Source organism: Podarcis vaucheri (genome assembly GCF_965113315.1).
Source record: "Podarcis vaucheri genome assembly, chromosome: 2".
In the NCBI taxonomy this organism is placed as follows: domain Eukaryota; kingdom Metazoa; phylum Chordata; class Lepidosauria; order Squamata; family Lacertidae; genus Podarcis; species Podarcis vaucheri.
The window spans coordinates 1575051-1594547 of NC_138760.1; the positions used below are offsets into that span (position 1 = coordinate 1575051).

The following is a 19497-nucleotide window of genomic DNA, read 5'->3' on the forward strand; positions in this document are numbered from 1 at the left end:
AAGTTCTTCCTAATGTTTAGGTGGAGTCTTCTTTCTTGTAGTTTGGATCCATTGCTCCGTGTCCGCTTCTCTGGAGCAGCAGAAAACAACCTTTCTCCCTCCTCCATGTGACATCCTTTTATATATTTGAACATGGCTATCATATCACCCCTTAACCTCCTCTTCTCCAGGCTAAACATAAGCTTTCTTCTGATTTGCCTCTGGGCAGTCTTTTCTAACTGGTTCTGTTGAGCAACTGGTTGGCAAGGCTGACCTATTGCAATAGTTAATAAACCGGGTCCCTAACTGGATCTGCTATAATTCTCTTGGTTCTGTGTTTTATTTAAGAGGTGTTCCCTCAGCTGAGCCTCTAAAGAGGTCAGAATGGCTGACAAAAATTAGGGAAATTGCTTTGGATGCAAAACTAATGAGGTTTTTGTGTGTGCACACTTTTTAAAATCTAAGCAAAATGAGCAAGAAAATAAGTGTTTAGAAAATTGGTCCTTATTTATTAACTGCTGTAATGAAGATAACTACAATCATATCCAATCTTGTGTCTCTCCCTCAATTCCATACTTTAAAATATTATAGCCACAATCCTGTGGTCTTAAAAAGAAATCATCCCAATTTGGGGTGCAAATGTTCAGGTGCCTCTGCTGGAACTTGCCGTTTCCAGCCATGAGGTCAACAATATGGCATATAGATGAGGGATGAGGGGACCTCCAAATCCTGTTGGACTCCAATTCCCATCAGCCCCAGCCAGAATAGCCAGTGGCCAAGGATGATTGGAGCTGGAGTCCAGCAACATTTGGAGGGCCACAGGCCCCCATCCCCCAGCATCAATCAACAGACAGAATGTGTGAATATGAAAAGCAAAGACAAGCCAGGTCCCTCTATCCAAGTATTCCTGAGCACCTCTGTCACATTACAGACAGCAACTGATTTACAGTCTTGGTTCGGCAGACATACAGTGGAGTCTTCTCTTCTGGGACTTGAGCTGGAACCGGCAGTCTGGTGCACCAGCTGGAATTCAAGCTCCTTTCCCCTGCTTTGCACCCATGAAATATGAATGATAATGTAACCAGGCTGAGTTGAATACTTATTAGAGTTAGGGCGGGGTAGAGAGGAAAGAGAAATAAGCTATCAAAGCTGGTCTTTTAAAGTGAGGTGGCTGAGTAAGGCTACCCTCGATATGGGGGGGGGAGCCCTCTCTGTATGTAGCCTCATCCCATCCTGTATGTAGCCTTTAGGAGAGGGGCAACACACTCACATCTGATAGAGCTGTATCATGCACCAGTCCCTCTGGAGTCTGCTGATGAGGAAGGGGAACACACTGGTCTCAAAAGCAAGCAAGCCACCACCTGAAGTGTGAGGCTACCACTAAACCAGGAGCTGTGCATTAGTTCATCTTTTGTCCTGATATCATGTTCTGGGTTCCACCCAGATCAGTGTGCCCTACATTAGTGGTGGGGAGCCTGAAGCCCTCCAGCTGTGGTTGGACCACAACTCCCAACATCTCTGGCCATTGGCCAACCTGGCTAGGGCTGATGGGAGTTGGAGGAGCCTACCAACTTCTGGAGGACCACAGGTTCCCCATCCCAGAGGTAAAACGTGAACCGAGCAACCTCCTTCCTCCCTAGATGAATACACCTCTCTTTACCAGGTGCTACCTCTATTCACAACTGTTTCCAGCTTTTCTTGCAACCTGCTCTGGGATCTGCTGGTGAAGGGCTGGTAATAAATGTAATTAATAATGATATTGATGATGATGATGATGATGATAGATGGAGTCTGCCTAGTTGAGGGGAAGCAAACTTGAACAAAACCCCCTTAGGAAGGCAGATGTGTGCAGCAATGGGGTCTGCACTCTCTCAAGAAGGAGATTTTTCTCTTGTGCTTTTTTGGAGATTTCAGCAATCTATAAAATTAGCAATCACATCACTTGTTATCCCAGCTGGATATCAGCTTCCACCATCCCTGACCACTGGCCATCCTGGGAGTTGGAATCCAGCAGCATCTGGTGGGCCACATGCTCCCCTCCCCTGATCTCCATCATTGGCTGCTGATGGCAGATGGTGTGGAAACTCAGAACATCACAGCATGGCGTGTGTGTGAGTTGCAGGTGGGGAGAGGCAAAGGCCCCATGGTGGGTATGATTCCCGCCTGTTACTGTGGCTGAGTGGTTAGAGAATAGCCCTATGCTGCTAGTGGTGTGTCCGAGTCCTGGGAGCTCCCTCTTTTTCCTCCGAGATGACTAGTCATACAAAAGGCAAGTGGAGTCATGCTTCTCCTTCCTCTTAGTGGAGCTCAAATTCATGCCTGCTGCTTCCCAACCCCACATCCTATGCAGGGAGCTGCTGTGGTCAGTGTGTGACTGTGCTTTGCCTTGTTGCCTGACCTGCTCCCTTGTCAAAAGATGGTTTTTCCTTGGTCTGTTTGTACTTTCTGTATGTCTCCTGCCCAAAGAATCTATGCAGCAGGTCTGCATTGTTTGGCTTCTCATTTCCCTACATGTAGTGCTTTTTCGGGGGGGGGGGACACAGGGGGACGCATACCCCTAAACATTTTGTGAATCTTTGTACTTTGGTCCATTTACTGTATTTATTTTTCCAGATTTGAACTACAAAATGGTAATTTTCTTGAGTCAAAATGAGAGTACCCCTAAACATTTTTTTAAAGAAAAAAAGCACTGCCTACATGTATTTTGCTACACAATGGTGGTTGTGAGTGTCATAAAGGGACTCTTTCAGGAATGGGGCCATAGCTTTCTTTGCCACTGGGGCTGCAGTAGGGGCACTTAGGCATTGGAATGTGGGTTGTGCAATTCAGGTGTGCTGGGGGGGGTCCTTATGGTCATGTGCCCACTGGCTCCAATCTCATGTCTGTGTTGTCACATGCAAAAACCCCAATTGGTGGGCTTTGACTACGTTTCTGTGGCTATCTCTGCTGATTGGGGATTTTCCTCTGTGCTTTCCCATCCTATCTCAGGCTGAGCATGTACAGGGTGCAGGAGCCATAATAATAATAATAATAATTTATTATTTATACCCCGCCCATCTGGCTGGGCCTCCCTAGCCACTCTGGGCGGCTTCCAAAAGAATATTAAAATACTATAATACATCAAACATTAAAAGCTTCCCAAAACAGGGCTGCCTTCAGATGTCTTCTAAAAGCCTGGTAGTTGTTGTTCTCTTTGACATCTGGTGGGAGGGTGTTCCACAGGGAAGGCGCCACTACCGAGAAGGCCCTCTGCCTGGTTCCCTGTAACTTGGCTTCTCGCAGTGAGGGAACCGCCAGAAGGCCCTCGGTGCTGGACCTCAGTGTCCGGGTAGAATGATGGGGGTGGAGACGCTCCTTCAGATATACTGGACCAAGGCCGTTTAGGGCTTTAAAGGTCAGCACCAACACTTTGAATTGTGCTCGGAAACGTACTGGGAGCCAATGTAGGTCTTTCAAGACCGGTGTTATGTGGTCTCTGCAGCCACTCCCAGTCACCAGTCTAGCTGCCACGTTCTGGATTAATTGTAGTTTCCGGGTCACCTTCAAAGGTAGCCCCACGTAGATCGCATTGCAGTAATCCAAGCGGGAGATAACCAGAGCATGCACCACTCTGGCAAGGCAGTCCGCAGGCAGATAGGGTCTCATCCTGCGTACCAGATGGAGCTGGTAAACAGCTGCCCTGGACACAGATTTGACCTGTGCCTCCATGGACAGCTGTGAGTCCAAAATGACTCCCAGGCTGCGCACCTGGTCCTTCAGGGGCACAGTTACCCCATTCAGGACCAGGGAATCCTCCACACCTGCCCGCCTCCTGTCCCCCCAAAACAGTACTTCTGTCTTGTCAGGATTCAACCTCAATCTGTTAGCTGCCATCCAACCTCCAACCGCCTCCAGGCACTCACACAGGACCTTCACTGCCTTCACTGGTTCTGATTTGAAAGAGAGGTAGAGCTGGGTATCATCCGCATACTGATGAACACCCAGCCCAAATCCCCTGATGATCTCTCCCAGCGGCTTCATGTAGAAGTTTTAAAGCATGGGGGAGAGGACAGAACCTTGAGGCACCCCACAAGTGAGGGCCCAGGGGTCTGAACACTCATCCCCCACCACCACTTTCTGAACATGGCCCAGGAGGAAGGAGCGAAACCACTGTATAACAGTGCCCCCAGCTCCCAGCCCCTCAAGACGGTCCAGAGGGATGTTATGGTTGATGGTATCAAACGCCGCTGAGAGATCCAGCAGAACTAGGAAACAGCTCTCACCTTTTGTCCCTAGCAACCAGTGCAACCAAGGCAGTTTCAGTCCCATGATGAGGCCTGAATCCCGACTGGAAGGGATCCAAATGGTCCGCTTCTTCCAGGCGTGCCTGGAGTTGTTCAGCAACCACTCGCTCAATCACCTTGCCCAAGAATGGAAGATTTGAGACTGGGCGATAGTTGGCTATCGTGGCCGCATCTAAAGATGGTTTTTTAAGAAGCGGTTTAATAACCGCCTCTTTCAGCGGGTATGGGAAGGCTCCCTCACGGAGGGAAGCATTCACCACCCCACGAAGCCCATCGCCCAGTCCTTCCCGGCTAGCTTTTATAAGCCAGGATGGGCAAGGATCAAGGAGACAAGTGGTTGGTTTCACTTGTCCAAGCAGCCTGTCCACATCCTCGGGGGTAACAGATTGGAATTGATCCCACACAACTTGACTAGACAGGACTCTAGCACTCTCCCGCCCCGGCCCTGCTCCCATGGTAGAGTCTACCTCTTCTCGAATCTGAGCGACTTTATCTGCAAAAAACTTTGCAAAGTCATTGCAGGAGATCATGTGGCCTGTACTGGGCCCTGATGTCGCAGGTGGTTCTGCTAAATTGTGAACCACCTGAAAGAGTCTCCTGCTGCTGTTTTCCGCAGATGCAATAGAGGCGGTGAAGAAAGTCTTCTTCGCCGTCGCTATCGCCACTTGGTAGGCTCGACATTGAGCTCTAACCCGTGTCCGGTCAGATTCAGAGTGGGTTATCCGCCACCGGCTCTCTAGCTGTCTCAATGATTGTTTCATTGCCCTCAGATCCGTGGAAAACCACGGGGCTGTCCGGGCTCCATGCAATCGGAGAGGGCGCTTTGGAGCCAAACAGTAAATAGCCCTAGTTAACTCCACATTCCAGCGGGCCACCAGGGAATCAGCTGAAAGGCCATCAACATGGGATAAAACATCCCCTACCACTCTCTGGAAACCATTTGGATCCATTAAGTGGCGGGGGCGGACCATCTGAATCGGTCCCGCCTCCCTGCAGAGGGGAAGGGTCGCGGAGAAGTCCAGTTGTACCAGGAAGTGATCTGACCATGGCACTTCTTTGGTTTCGCTTTTACTTAGTGTCAGATCACCAACATCCGTAGAGGTGAACACCAGGTCTAAGGCATGCCCGTGACTATGAGTTGGGCCCAACTTATTCAGGGACAGCCCCATGGAAGCCATGCTTTCCACGAAGTCCCGAGCGGCCCCTTGTAAGGTCGTGTCGGCATGGATGTTAAAATCCCCTAGGACAACCAAACTAGATGTCTCCAGGAGGACATCTGCCATGACCTGAAGCAGCTCGGGCAGGGAATCCTTGGTGCAGCAGGGAGGTCGGTGCACCAATAGGAATCCTGTACTGCCCCTATTGCCCAACTTCCAGAACATGCACTCAGAGAACTGGGTCTTCCCAATAGGGCGCCTGGTGCAAACTAATGACTTCCTAAAAATCACTGCAACCCCCCCTCCCCGCCCACATGACCTGGGTTGCTGTGCGTAAGAGAAACCTGGTGGACATGCAGCGGCAAGGACAGGCCCATCTGCTTCATCCAACCAGGTCTCTGTCACACATGCCAGGTCAAATCCTCCATCCACAATCAGGTCGTGGATGGCAGTGGTTTTATTCATCATTGACCTGGCATTGCACAGCAACACTTTCAGGTCATGTGGGTTTCTCTTGTTGATTCCAGTATCCTTCCGGTCAGGACCAGACCGGGAGGCAGGGATAGTCCTCAGACAACGACTAAGCCTGCTTCCTCGGTAATGACATGGTCTGGTCTTAGCGTAACTCCTCCTCCTACCCGTGATCACTGAGATCGGTTGTCCCAGTGCATCCCCCCCTGTGGAACCTGCCCCAGCCATTTTGTTTGCTGGGACCCACTCCCAGGCAGCCCTGACCCCTCCCCTTAAAATCAAATTAAAGCCTATACAAAAAACAAACTAACAGAACAATAAAACTATAAAAACAAAGTTACAAACACAACATAATTAAATTAAACAAATTCCCACACCCAACTAAACACCCACCCCACCCCACACACCCGAGGCCTCCCTGGAGCCCCATAAGCTGCGGAGGTGAGTATGGGGCCCACCCCCAGGCCCAAGGTGGAGAATGGGCTTGCAGGGGGAGCGGTCCTCCCCACAAACTCACGGCAGAGCGGCAGCAGCAATGTCCCGAGGCCTCCTTGGAGCCTTATATGCTGAGGTGGAGTATGGGGCCCGCCCCCAGGCCCAAGGTGGAGAATGGGCTTGCAGGGGGAGCGGTCCTCCCCACAAACTCACGGCAGAGTGGCAGCATTCCACCAGTGTGGAGGTGCTGCATCTTCCCCACTGGGGTAATGTGAGTATAGGATTGCAAACCTCAATTGCCTTTTATAGCTTCCTCTAAAGAAGGTTGAGTGGTTACTTAGTGACAGGGGGAAAAGATCCTGTCATGATGAAAGTCATTAGGGGTTTGTGGTGTGGTGTGGTGTGGTGTGGTGTGGTGTGTGTGTGTGTGTGTGTGTGTGTGTGTGTGTGTGTGTTAAAAAGCCTTCATTAATCCAGCAGAGGGAGGCAATGCAAGGAAGAACACTCAAGACTGAAAGTAGGCAAAAAAATTCATTTAGAAGAAACTGGCCATCACTTTGTGATCCACTATCAGGGAGGGCAGCCACAAGTAAGCAATGTGGATTTTATGTGATCAAACTGTGATCAGAATCAATTTTGTGTATCTGCATATAAGAATTTACACTGTTTTATGCCTCTGGATCTAGGAGAGATGCAGACCCCTAAGGCCCTGACCCTCAGTCCTGTTTGCACCTATGCACCCTACGCATTGGCATCCAGTGTTGCCCACCATCTTAGCAAGCTTATCTCTGAAGATACAGATCCCAAACTCCCAAAATATTGTTTTGTAAAGAGCACAGTTTAGCAAGAATCTCCACAATCCTCAGCCTGAGCTCTCCTAGCAGTATGATTTCAGTAGCTTCCCTGATCTAAAGAAAGACATGTTCACATTCAGTGTAATCAGTGGGGAAATTAGTTATGTGACTGACCTAAGTCTCATTGCTTTCGAATGGGACTGAACTATGACTAATCTTCTCTAGATGGGGGCTAGGAAATCAAGTGAGCTTGGAGATGCCAGCTTGAATAGGTTTGGCATTTTAAATTCTGACAAACAACAAAGTAATCTCCATGCTCCATTGTGACCTTCTGGTCTATGAAGTACTAAATCAATACTACTCCATTCACTTCCCCAAACAACAATTGATGGAGTCCCTCTTGCCATTCCACAATATGTCCAGACTCCACAGCTGCTTTCATTAGAGAATTTGCCAAAGGTGCTCACTGTTCTGCCAAAGGACAAGAGGCATCAAAATGGCAAGTCAGATCAGACACCTCCATATCTGACTCCCGCCAAGTTGTGCATGCTTTTGGAGGGGTTTGGCTTCTATTACCAGAAAATAATCTCATCTGTGGGACTTGGCCCAAAACATCAAAGGAAACCAGCTCCTCTGATAGGTTGGCAGATTTTGGGGTGTGATCTGCTGCATGCACTTCTGCAACTTCAAAACCAACTCAAATGTTTGAATGTCTTGGTTCTCTCACCTCCTCCTGGCATAGGTGAAGGAGGAAACCCAAACCCCTCTGATCCCCAAATAACCCAGGAGTGTATTCCTCCCAAGCATCAGTTCCTTTCTCATCTCGTCACACGCGGCAGCACAATGTCCATAGCCCCAGGTTAAGAGTCGTTGCGTGGAGATATTTTGCAAATGCAATTTGCTTGCTCAATGGCTGTGTGTGGTGTCTCGGCTGGTGCGTCAGCCAACTGCACCAGTTCCAGCTGAACAAACAGCTAGCAGAGTTAGTTGCAGCAGTGTGGGCACAGATGAAATTCCTGGCAGAAGACACACCTACTGTAGGTCTGGAGCCCAGATTTATGTAGAACATTGTCAAAACAGTTGCAAGTTCAGGGAAGTATTCCAACAGCAGTCCTTAGGTACTTATGCTTGCAAAAGCTCTTTTATCTGCCTGATATTGCAACTTAGTTCCCATTTAAGTCATAGTTGTTCAGGGTTAGATTCAGCTAAAAAGTTGCACTAGCAGGAACCAGCACAAGTCCCATTAATGCAATGGGGCATTTCCCCCTCTCATCTCCTCTCATCCCTCCAACCCACCCGAAATTGGCTTGGGGTGGGGTGGGAGAACCCCCAGAACACTGCTCAGGAGGAGAGGAGATCATTCTGACTGGCAAGCAGAAATGCTCGCATTGTTGGAACTATCAAATTTGTGTGATGTTGAATTCCATCCATGCATAAGTCAACAACACTGAGTTAATGTAAAAAACAAAAAACACCACCCTGAGGGTGAAACCAAGGCATAGGTTGTCTTAGTATTCAGTGCAAAGTGGATCACAGTGGCCTTAGAGCTGAAGCTAAGCAGCTCTAAGTCTGGTCAGTGCCCAGACAGGAGACTGCCCATCCATGCCACTTGAGGTCCATGATGGGAGAAGCACAGGAAATAAATGTAAGAAGGAAAGGAAAGGAGCTTCTTAGTACCACTTGGGAAAGTGTCCACAGATGCCTAAATGGGCCTCCCTACATCCCTTTGACCCTCACCACCTCCTTTCCTTCTCTCCTCTGACTCTCTTGTTTCTGAGTCAACTCTTCATTTCTTGGCTTACTATTTGGAGTGGATTTTGGCTACTTTGCAAGCCTTGCAACCTTAAGCATCATTTATTCCATTACACTCAGATACCAGCCCTCTCACCCTCTGCTGGGGTTGCAAAGCATATTTAGGGAAATTATGTAAATATTGCCAGGAACAGGCCTCCCTTAGCACATTCAGCATTCAAAAACGGCATGTTCTCTCAACTTACTTCCAGCGATTATTTGCTTTATTCCACCACAAACACCCTAAATCACTCAAGTGCACCTTCCTATACCCAAACCAGGCACTTTCCTCCCCTTTCCCAGCTTTTTCAATTTCACCCAGCATAAACAGTAAAGTAATTTTATTTTGGGGGCTTTAAAGAGACTAGATTGCAAGTAGTGTTCTTTCAATGGTTATTTATTTATTAACATAGCCCCTGCTGGTACTTTATGGCTATGGCTGGGGCCTCTGAAGGGAGCTATTTAAGAGGCATTTTGCAGCATGTTGCAATAAAAGTTTAATCAGCTTCCAGCCTCCCTTTTCTTTCTTTCTTTCTTTCTTTCTTTCTTTCTTTCTTTCTTTCTTTCTTTCTTTCTTTCTTTCTTTCTTTCCATGCACACTTGTGTACAAAAAGCCAAGAGAGAAAGAGAGGAAACACAGCTTGCCCAAGGATTCCTTCTTTGATACAGACAGGAAACAAGCAGTCATTAAAACACACAAACAAATGTCTAAAGTAACAACAACTTGAAAGTGACCTTGAAATCCATATTGGTGGCAGAGGATAGGCTGGCTTGCTTGTTTTGTGTTCAAGCCTTTTGGGAGATGCTAAAACAGGCTTTATTTCAGCTGGGACTCCACACTCCCCCCCCCCAAGCACCCGAGGCTATTTGATTGCCAAGGTGCCACCCAGAAAGTAAGAAAACCACATGTGTAGACAGAGCACCTGTCCCCAGTAAGTGCTGCATCTGCAGATAGAGTCCCTCTTTCACAGAACAATTCAAGCTGCAAGAAACTCTTGTCCTCTTGAAACCACAGGGCTGAAGTTTGCGAAAAAGGTGAAATATCTGGGTGTAAATATTACCGCAAAAAAATGAATTTGTACAACGATAACTATGAAAAGCTATGGAAAGATCTTAAAAGAGATTTGGATATCTGGACAAGGTTGAAGCTATCTTTGTTGGGCCGAATTTCTGCAATAAAGATGAATGTATTGCCTAAGTTGTTACTTTTGTTCTAAGTACTTCCTATCATTGATAAGTTGAATTGTTTTAAGGAATGGCAAAAGGTAAAAAAACCCAAAATTAAGTTTAAATTATTAACAGATGTGAAAGAGAGAGGGGGCTTCTCCCTGCCAGATTTAAGGATTTATTTTAAAGCTGCAGCCTTTTGCTGGTTGAAAGAATGGTGTTTATTGGAAGATACAGATGGTTTACATTTGGAAGGTTTTGATAATATATTTGGTTGGCATGCATATTTATGGTATGACAAGATAAAAGCTCACAAAGGATTTAAAAATCATATCATTAGAAAATCTTTGAACAATGTTTGGATAAGATACAAGGTTTTGTTAGAAAGGAAAACACCCAGGTGGATATCACCATTGGAAGCTAAGACCCATAAAAGTTTGAATATGAAAGAAACATAGTTGAAGTATAATGATATTCTGATGGAAGTAGGGGACCAATTTAGATTAAAATCTTATGATCAGTTGAAAAATAAATTAGATGATTGGTTCCAGTACATCCAGATAAATGAAGTGTTTAAAATGGATAAGAAAATTGGTTTTCAAACAGAGAAATCCAAACTGGAAACGGAATTATTAGATCAAAAAACCTATCTAAGATGTATAACTTATTTCTGGAATGGCATATGAAAGATGAACAAGTGAAATCTGTAATGATTGAATGGGCCAGGGATGTGGGGCACAATATCATGATGGTGGATTGGAGAATTTGTGGGAAAAGGGAATCAAATTTACAGCTTGTAATGTATTAAGAGAAAAATTGATGAAAATGATGTACAGGAGGTATTTAACACCCGTGAAGCTAGCAAAAATGTATCATACTCATGATAATAAATGCTGGAAATAGAGAGAAAAAGAAGGCACCTTTTACCACATGTGGTGGACATGCTCTAAGGTAAAAGGCTTCTGGGAAAGGATTTATAATGAATTGAAAAAAGTGTTGAAAAACACATTAAAAAACCAGAAGCCTTTTTACTTGGTATAGTGGGGGATGAAATCCCCAAAAAGGATATTACTTTTTTTTCTGTATGCCACAACAGCTGTGAGAATATTGTTAGCGAAGAATTGGAAGAAACAAGATTTACCAACTGTCGAAGAATGGCAGATGAAGACTCTGAGACCAGAGAAAAGAGATGGTGGAAGAAGACTGGAATAGAATCATAGAATCATAGAATCATAGAGTTGGAAGAGACCACAAGGGCCATCGAGTCCAACCCCCTGCCAAGCAGGAAACACCATCAGAGCACTCCTGACACAGTACTCCAGGTGAGGTCTGACCAGAGCAGAATACAGTGGCACTATTACTTCCCTTGATCTAGATGCTACACTCCTATTGATGCAGCCCAGAATTGCATTGGCTTTTTTAGCTGCCGTGTCACACTGTTGGCTCATGTCAAGTTTGTGGTCAACCAAGACTCCTAGATCCTTTTCACATGTACTGCTCTCAAGCCAGGTGTCACCCATCTTGTATTTGTGCCTCTCATTTTTTTTTTTTTTGCCCAAGTGCAATACTTTACATTTCTCCCTGTTAAAATTCATCTTGTTTGTTGAAGAAGTTTAAGAAATATTTGGAAGAAGTTTAAGAAATATTTGCAAAAATATGTTAATATTTAAATCTTAAAATAGCTTTGGAAGTGGATATAGGCTGTAGGGTTAGAAGTAGAAGATAGGGTATTTTAAAATAGTATTATTTGTAAGTGATAAAATGTGAAGTTATTTTAAGTGTGATTAAAAAAAAAGAGGGTTAGAAATTATGATATATGTAAACTGCTAAAGATGAAACAAAATGAAAATCAGATAGGAGGGACTTGGGGAAGCCCACTTAACAATGTTTAGAAAAATAAGTATATGACAAGAATTTGTTTGTATTATTTGTTTTTCTGTTTGTGTTCTTTATTTGTGTTATAAAATGAATAAAAAAATTGAAAAGAAAAGAAAAGAAACTCTTGTCGTCTTTTCCAGCTGGCACCCTGTCTTAAGGCCATCAGCCCCAGGTGGAGCTTCTAAGAGCTGGTTTTGATTCTTGTTCCTTGGGAGTCACTGTATCACTTTGGAAAAATACCAAAAAGTGGTCCGAAAGTAGTGGAATACCAGACATTATTACAGTTAGTTTCAAAATACCATCACCCTGGGCCCTAGCAGCTTTAGGAGGTCATTGCCTCCCCTCTTGCATTCCTGCCTCCTGTGATTGGTCCCTGACCCAATCCGTGTCCATGTGGGAGCTGGTGCAGTTCACCCCAGTGATGGCTAGCCCCAGTGGCCCAAACCACGCCAACCCCAGTAAGCTAACGTAGGGCCCCTTGACCATAATCAAGTCTAACTGCTGCTTCTGCCCTTGATATTGTACATTGAAGGTTCCCACCCCCATTGTGGGGACTTTGCATTTTTGGAAGTACCAGAGGGTGAATGGGGCCAGCCTAAGCTTGGGGCCACTGCTGAGACACAATTTCCTTAATCTCTGTGCAAGATTATGGACAGGGTTGAGCCTGTATCAAGCTCTATGCGGCATGGGGCTCCCTCTATCTGTACCTCAATGTATTTTTTTTTTGCATTGGAATGAGGCAACTAGTATACCTGACAGTCTGTGATCTCCATCGAGTTGCCTTGGTGTGTTGGACCGTGGGGCTTGGGACCTTGGGTCGGCCATCTGATGTGAGGCATTGACCAGGCCGGGCACAACACACCCGGGCGATGTGTCCCGCTTTACTGCATTGTCGGAATTTTGTGTTGCGGAAACAGCAAGTCCTCCACTAATGGCTCTCATCGCAGCTTGTGCAGTTCTCCTCTTCCGTCCGAGGCTGTTGTGGTGGATGTGCAGCTTGTGTGTGCCGCTGCACTCAGTGTACGTCCTCCCTGTTGGATTCTGAGTCGTCGGTGAGGTCCTTGTGGTGGACCCTTGGTTGGGACGACGAGTTCGGCAAGAATCCTTGCACTGACCTCTCGGCAGCTTCAGTTGCCAGGGCCTCCTTTGGGTGACCTGGAACATCAGGTCCTTCTTGGCACAAAGGTGCCACTGCAGCGTCTTGTCCCTCAGGCCACTGATGAGGCAGTCGCGGAGCATGTTCTCCAGCTCTGTGAAGTTGCAGAGCCGGGCAGCCTGGTGGAGGGAGGTCACATACCCGGTTATTCTCCGGGGGTCTGCTGCTTTGCTTAGAAGGCGTTGCAACATGCTACCACTGAGGGCTGTGGCGAGAAGTGCCCCTTCAGCTGTTCCATTATCATGTTGTAGGGAATGGTCACAATATTTGCGGGTGCAAGGAGAACTCAGACAATCTCAAACATTTCTTCTCCACAGATGCTGAATAATGTCGCCCACTTCTTGGCTACATCAGTGACGTCCTTTGCCTTCAGGAGGAACTGGAAATGGGTGGAGTATCCTTCCCAGTATCCTGAGGCTGGGCTGAACGACGTGAAGCTGCTGTCTGTTGCCATTCTGGGTCCTTGGGTCCCAGTAGCCTGGATGCGTGGTGCAATGCAGCGGTGTTGCCAGTGGTGGCTGTGGTGTGGTGTGCGGACAGCTCAGCGGGATCCCACCTTTGTTGCCAGTGAAATATACTTGGAGTCGCATAGTGATTTCATGCTCTTTATTGCAGATCGTAAAACAGTGAATGGATTTCCCCCCAAACCTCAAGCTTTACATACATTATTTACACAATGCGCCCTGTTTGATTGGATGATTCTGCTTCCTGCAGGCCAATCAGGTTTTTGCATTCTAGGATCCTGCCTGCCTATTGGTCTAGGATCCAAGCTTAGTACATAACAACTTCCCTTTCTTGTCCGCAGACTTGGGCAGCCCAACACTGTCTATGTGCAGCCCATAGGCCAGCCTGATTCAGAAGAGGTCAGAGGGAGGCCTTCTGCACATCAGACCAATCATTTTAATGAGTGGGGAGATGGCAAAAATCCTCCTCAGATGATTTGCATAGATCAGCCAAGGGTGTTGTTGCTGTGTGTGTCCCATGTGTATACGTGAGATTGTGTGTGCAGGAAAGTGGGGCTGTCACACCCACTGCTATCATGCAGCCCCCAGAAGATTGGCCAAGGGCGAATGCAGTCTTCAGACCAAAAACTAAAATTAAAATTAGCTCGTCCAGCTCTTCTCCTCTTCATCCTGGAGAAGAGTGACTAGTGGGGTGCCACAGGGTTCTGTCTTGGGCCCGGTCTTATTCAACATCTTTATCAACGACTTGGATGATGGACTCAAGGGCATCCTGATCAAATTTGCAGATGACACCAAACTGGGAGGGGTGGCTAACACCCCAGAGGACAGGATCACACTTCAAAACGACCTTGACAGATTAGAGAACTGGGCAAAAATAAACAAGATGAATTTTAACAGGGAGAAATGTAAAGTATTGCACTTGGGCAAAAAAAATGAGAGGCACAAATACAAGATGGGCGACACCTGGCTTGAGAGCAGTACATGTGAAAAGGATCTAGGAGTCTTGGTTGACCACAAACTTGACATGAGCCAACAGTGTGACGCGGCAGCTAAAAAAGCCAATGCAATTCTGGGCTGCATCAATAGGAGTATAGCATCTAGATCAAGGGAAGTAATAGTGCCACTGTATTCTGCTCTGGTCAGACCACACCTGGAGTACTGTGTCCAGTTCTGGGCACCACAATTCAAGAAGGACACTGACAAACTGGAACATGTCCAGAGGAGGGCAACCAAAATGGTCAAAGGCCTGGAAACGATGCCTTATGAGGAACGGCTATGGGAGCTGGGCATGTTTAGCCTGGAGAAGAGGAGGTTAAGGGGTGATATGATAGCCATGTTCAAATATATAAAAGGATGTCACATAGAGGAGGGAGAAAGGTTGTTTTCTGCTGCTCCAGAGAAGCGGACACGGAGCAATGGATCCAAACTACAAGAAAGAAGATTCCACCTAAACATTAGGAAGAACTTCCTGACAGTAAGAGCTGTTTGACAGTGGAATTTGCTGCCAAGGAGTGTGGTGGAGTCTCCTACTTTGGAGGTCTTTAAGCAGAGGCTTGACAACCATATGTCAGGAGTGCTCTGATGGTGTTTCCTGCTTGGCAGGGGGTTGGACTCGATGGCCCTTGTGGTCTCTTCCAACTCTATGATTCTATGATTCTATGATTCTATGATTCTATGGTCCCTGTCATGAGGCTCGGCCTCAAGCAACTGATTTTGGGTGCTGCTACAGGGCAGCAAGCTGTGATTAAATTTAATTTAACTCTAATCACCTGCACATGCCACTCATTCTGCTACATAAAATGTAACGATTTTGTGTTGTAAAAGTGATGTTTAAAGAGGCACAGAGTGTGATGGAAATAAATGGCTTTTTAAAAAAGGAGGGAGGTGTCTGTTTTCGTAAGGCTGAGTTGTCGAGGAAGAGACATCACTTGTGTTTTCTGCCTCTTGCACCCAAACGGCCTGGGCCAGCCGTGGGGACTTCTCTGTGTAAACAAGAGGTGAGGACTGAGGGGATTGAGGACATCAACCTTGAATCATCATCGGCATTTATGGCATCCTGATGGTATAAACAAGCCAGGGTGACCCATCTGCACTATTCCTCTGAATTGGTAGCAGCTCAAGCTGAGCTCTCTGCTGTGCAGATCTATGAAGAAGGCAGCTTCTGACCCATCCCTCTTCCCTTCCAGGTATTTCAATCCTCGCCAAGGTCAAGCAGTGACCTCACTGTCACCTGAGCCCTGCTGGTGCTCAAGGGAAGATTTATAGCTATGTTATGCTGCATCATCAGGAGGCACGTTTTTCTCACTACTCCCTGCTATGAAGAAATGCCTCTCTGACTTTCTCCAAGGAGGGCTGTGCATGTCATCTCAAATGATTTCTCTTGGGCTAGACAAGAGCCAACTGCACACTGCTGCCTTTTGCTCAGGCTTGATCTTCTACCACAACCACTACTCACACCTGAGAGGAGGAGTTATTAGAGAGTATTTCTCTCCTCAGTACTAAAATGCAGCAGACGACAAAGGAAGGGTCCGTACCTGGTGCCTTCAAGCAAATAGATAACCTGTGACTCTCCAGCTGCTGCTGAACTCCAATCTCAGCCAGCAAGGCCAATGGCCAGACGTGATTGGAGCTGCAGTCCTGCAACATCTGGAGGGCTGCAGGTTCTCCACCTCTGAAATCTGGCAAGATTTGTGTCTTCAGAAAGGGTGGCCTCACCTGAAAATTTCATTCAATTCTACCCTAAATGTTACAGAACTTCACTTTTATAAAAATGCAAAGGTGACCAGCAAAAATGCCCCTGGGCCTATTTGCCTGTAATATGGCAAGAGCAAATATGCCTGCAAACGTCATCCACTTCTGTCAAAAGAAAATAAAACATATAGCTGCTTTTTTATCTCCTGATAGTAAATAGTGAGGAGAGAACACTTACAACCCTTGGGTAAAATCAGGCAGCCTGTGAAAGTCCATAACAGCCTCTCCCAGTTCCTACTAATCTAAATAAAGTATTCCAAAAGGATCTCCTCCTCTTGCCCTGCTCTATATGAAATGTCTTCTCTGTTACTTCTCTTTTCCTGAAGATAACTTGCTTTAAACCAAAGCATTTGCATCCACAATAATTAAAATGAATATTTTGTCATGATTTCACTGAGGGAAATAGGAGTGGCAGGGGCAGGAAAGAAAAAGGTTGTATGCTATTGTATAGGTCAGGAACAAACAAATTAGAAGAAAATAAAAAGAAAATATGTTACAGGGAGAGAACAAAGTATTGGATGTATTGACATTCAGCACAGAGAGTGTGTGGAAAGCGGAGGAAGTGGCTGCAGAGAACACGGCACAGCTCTTTTTATGATGAAGCTAACACGTACAAATTGAAAGGGAGGAAGAGAAACAAGGTGTGCATTAATGGGAAAATAGAATCACTTTTGTTATTCCCTGATATCTTAGCTACAGCCAGAAGGCTCCTTCAGATAGGACACTTCTGGCTATTATGTGAAATAAGGCCTGATGTGTGAGAGTGGGACATTTCACCAAATTATGATTTATTGTTGTGGGGTGGGGTGAATATGTATGTATGATTGTATGTATGTATGTATGTATGTATGTATGTATGTATGTATGTATGTATTTGAGTACACACACACACATTATAATAATAAAAGGAATAATTTGGCTGGTGTGCAAGCTGCACCCTCTCCTAGGGAAGGGGAAAACTTGCCACAGTCTTCCAGACTGTCTCCCTCACTTCCAAACTAGACTCCTGCAAATGCCAGGGCTGTTTGTGAGAAGCATTTGGCGGGAGTATAGTAGGAATATAGCTGGTCCCTCCCAAACACAGCAGTGAGATTGTGTAGCAGGACTTGCTACTCTATGAGACACTGCACCTAGGTACACCAGGCACAATTAAAATGTTAGGCCTTTAATGGTCTGGGTCCCGGATAACTAAAGTACTGACTACTCCTATATGCTGAGATCATTGTGAAAGCGTCTCTTCCTCTTACAAGCCAGTGCGGTGTAGTGGTTAGAGTGTTATACTAGGAGCAGGGAGACCAGGGTTCAAATCCCCACTCAGCATGAAGATCCCTGGGTGACCTTGGGCCAGTCACAGCCTCTCAGCCTAACCAATCTAGCAGGTTGTTGTGCACTCCACCTTGAGCTCCGTGAAGGTGAGATGTGAATGCAATGAATAGAAGCTCCTCTGTTAGATGGGTAGAAAAAGGTGGCAGAAGCAGGAGACATAATGTGAGTGATGCTTAGGGTCAGGAATATTCTCTCCAGAAAAGCCCATCTAGTCCCTTTCCTTTTAGACACCAAATGAAAGCAATTCTAATTTAGCACATCTCTGAAAAGAAGAGAAGGGGGAACAATAACTCCAGGAAGCTGTTCTACAGTTTTGCATTTGCATGATTTGCTTATTTCTTTATTAATCTCAGCTAGCATAATTAATGGTCAGTGATTATGGCAGTTGGAGTCCAGCAACAGGTTCCTCGCCCTTGCTGTACACACTTACCTCGCAAGGTCCCGCTGAACTCAATGGAATCATAGAATTGTAGCATTGGAAGGGACCATGAGGGCTGTCTAGTCCAAGCCTCTGCAATGCAGGAATCTTTTGCCCAATATGGGGCTTGGACCCACAACCCTAAGATATATGGTTACTTACTTCTGAGTACTTGACCTGCAGAGAATTGTGCTGTTTCATTTGCTGCAGCAACAAGAAATCCATGTGGCACCTTAAAGACTAGACACCACTTAGTATAATTCGTCTTTTGACTAATTAAAAAGATGCTTCAGTTAATCAGGTAGCAGGTTTTTAAAAACACTGCCACCTTTAATTTAAGTATTTAGTACCTTCTTAGAATGTACATTCTTAGAAGAAGCATTTCTCCTTCTTAGGAACAAGGGAAGAAGTTGCCTTTTACAAGGTCTGACCACTAGCTCATCTAGTCTAGTATTCTCTACACCAGTGTGGGGGGGGGACGGACGATGACGGACTTTGACCCTCTAGATAGATGTACCTGGATAACAACTCCCACCAGCCCCTGCAGTTATGGCCAATGACCTGGGATGATGGGAGTTGTAGTTCAATAACTTCAGGAAGGCTCCCCAAGCCTACTTTCCACTGACTGCCAGTAATATAATAATAATAATAATTTATTATTTATACCCCGCCCATCTGGCTGGGCTTCCCCAGCCACTCTGGGCGGCTTCCAAAAGAATATTAAAATACTATAATACATCAAACATTAAAAACTTCCCGAAACTTCCCGTCTTCTAAAAGCCTGGTAGTTGTTGTTCTCTTTGACATCTGGTGGGAGGGTGTTCCACAGGGAAGGTGCCACTACCGAGAAGGCCCTCTGCCTGGTTCCCTGTAACTTGGCTTCTCGCAGTGAGGGAACTGCCAGAAGGCCCTCGGTGCTGGTAGACCTCCAAGGTTTCAGACAGGCTCTTTTCCAGCCCTTACCTGGAGATGTTGGTGCTGAACATGGACCTTCTTCAGACAAAGCATAGGCTGTTCCACTAAGCTACGGACAATCCTTTCTCTCTCTCAGGAGGCAGTGACTTTTCTGAGATGGTGCCTTCTGGACATATATGCACATAATCTAAAGCACAAAGCTTGTCTCTCTCCCCCCTTTAGAACAATGGCTTTATTCATAGGCAAATGAATGCAGATGGAGGCCATTAAAACTCATCAATGAATCAACTGAGATCTCTTAGAGTTATAAACTAACTATGGTAAGTGCTAAAAGTTTAAAACAAATGATGAAATACAAAAATGGGGAAAAGAAAAGGCAATACCAGAGGGACCTAATATGTTATCTTGGGGTAGTGGGGGCGGGGGGGGAGGAGAGGGCAGAAAAATCTTTGAGAAAAACAGATCTCTCCGGTACTGATAATCTGTGGTGGGGGCATTGCAGGCTCGTGATA

General features: G+C 46.0%; 1 protein-coding gene across 4 annotated transcripts in view; it reads right to left on the bottom strand.

Moving 5' to 3' along the window:
- OLFM2 (olfactomedin 2) overlaps nucleotides 1-19497 on the bottom strand; it is a 219537-nt gene that overhangs the window by 42026 nt on the left and 158014 nt on the right. The gene's annotated exons all lie outside the window — the stretch shown is intronic.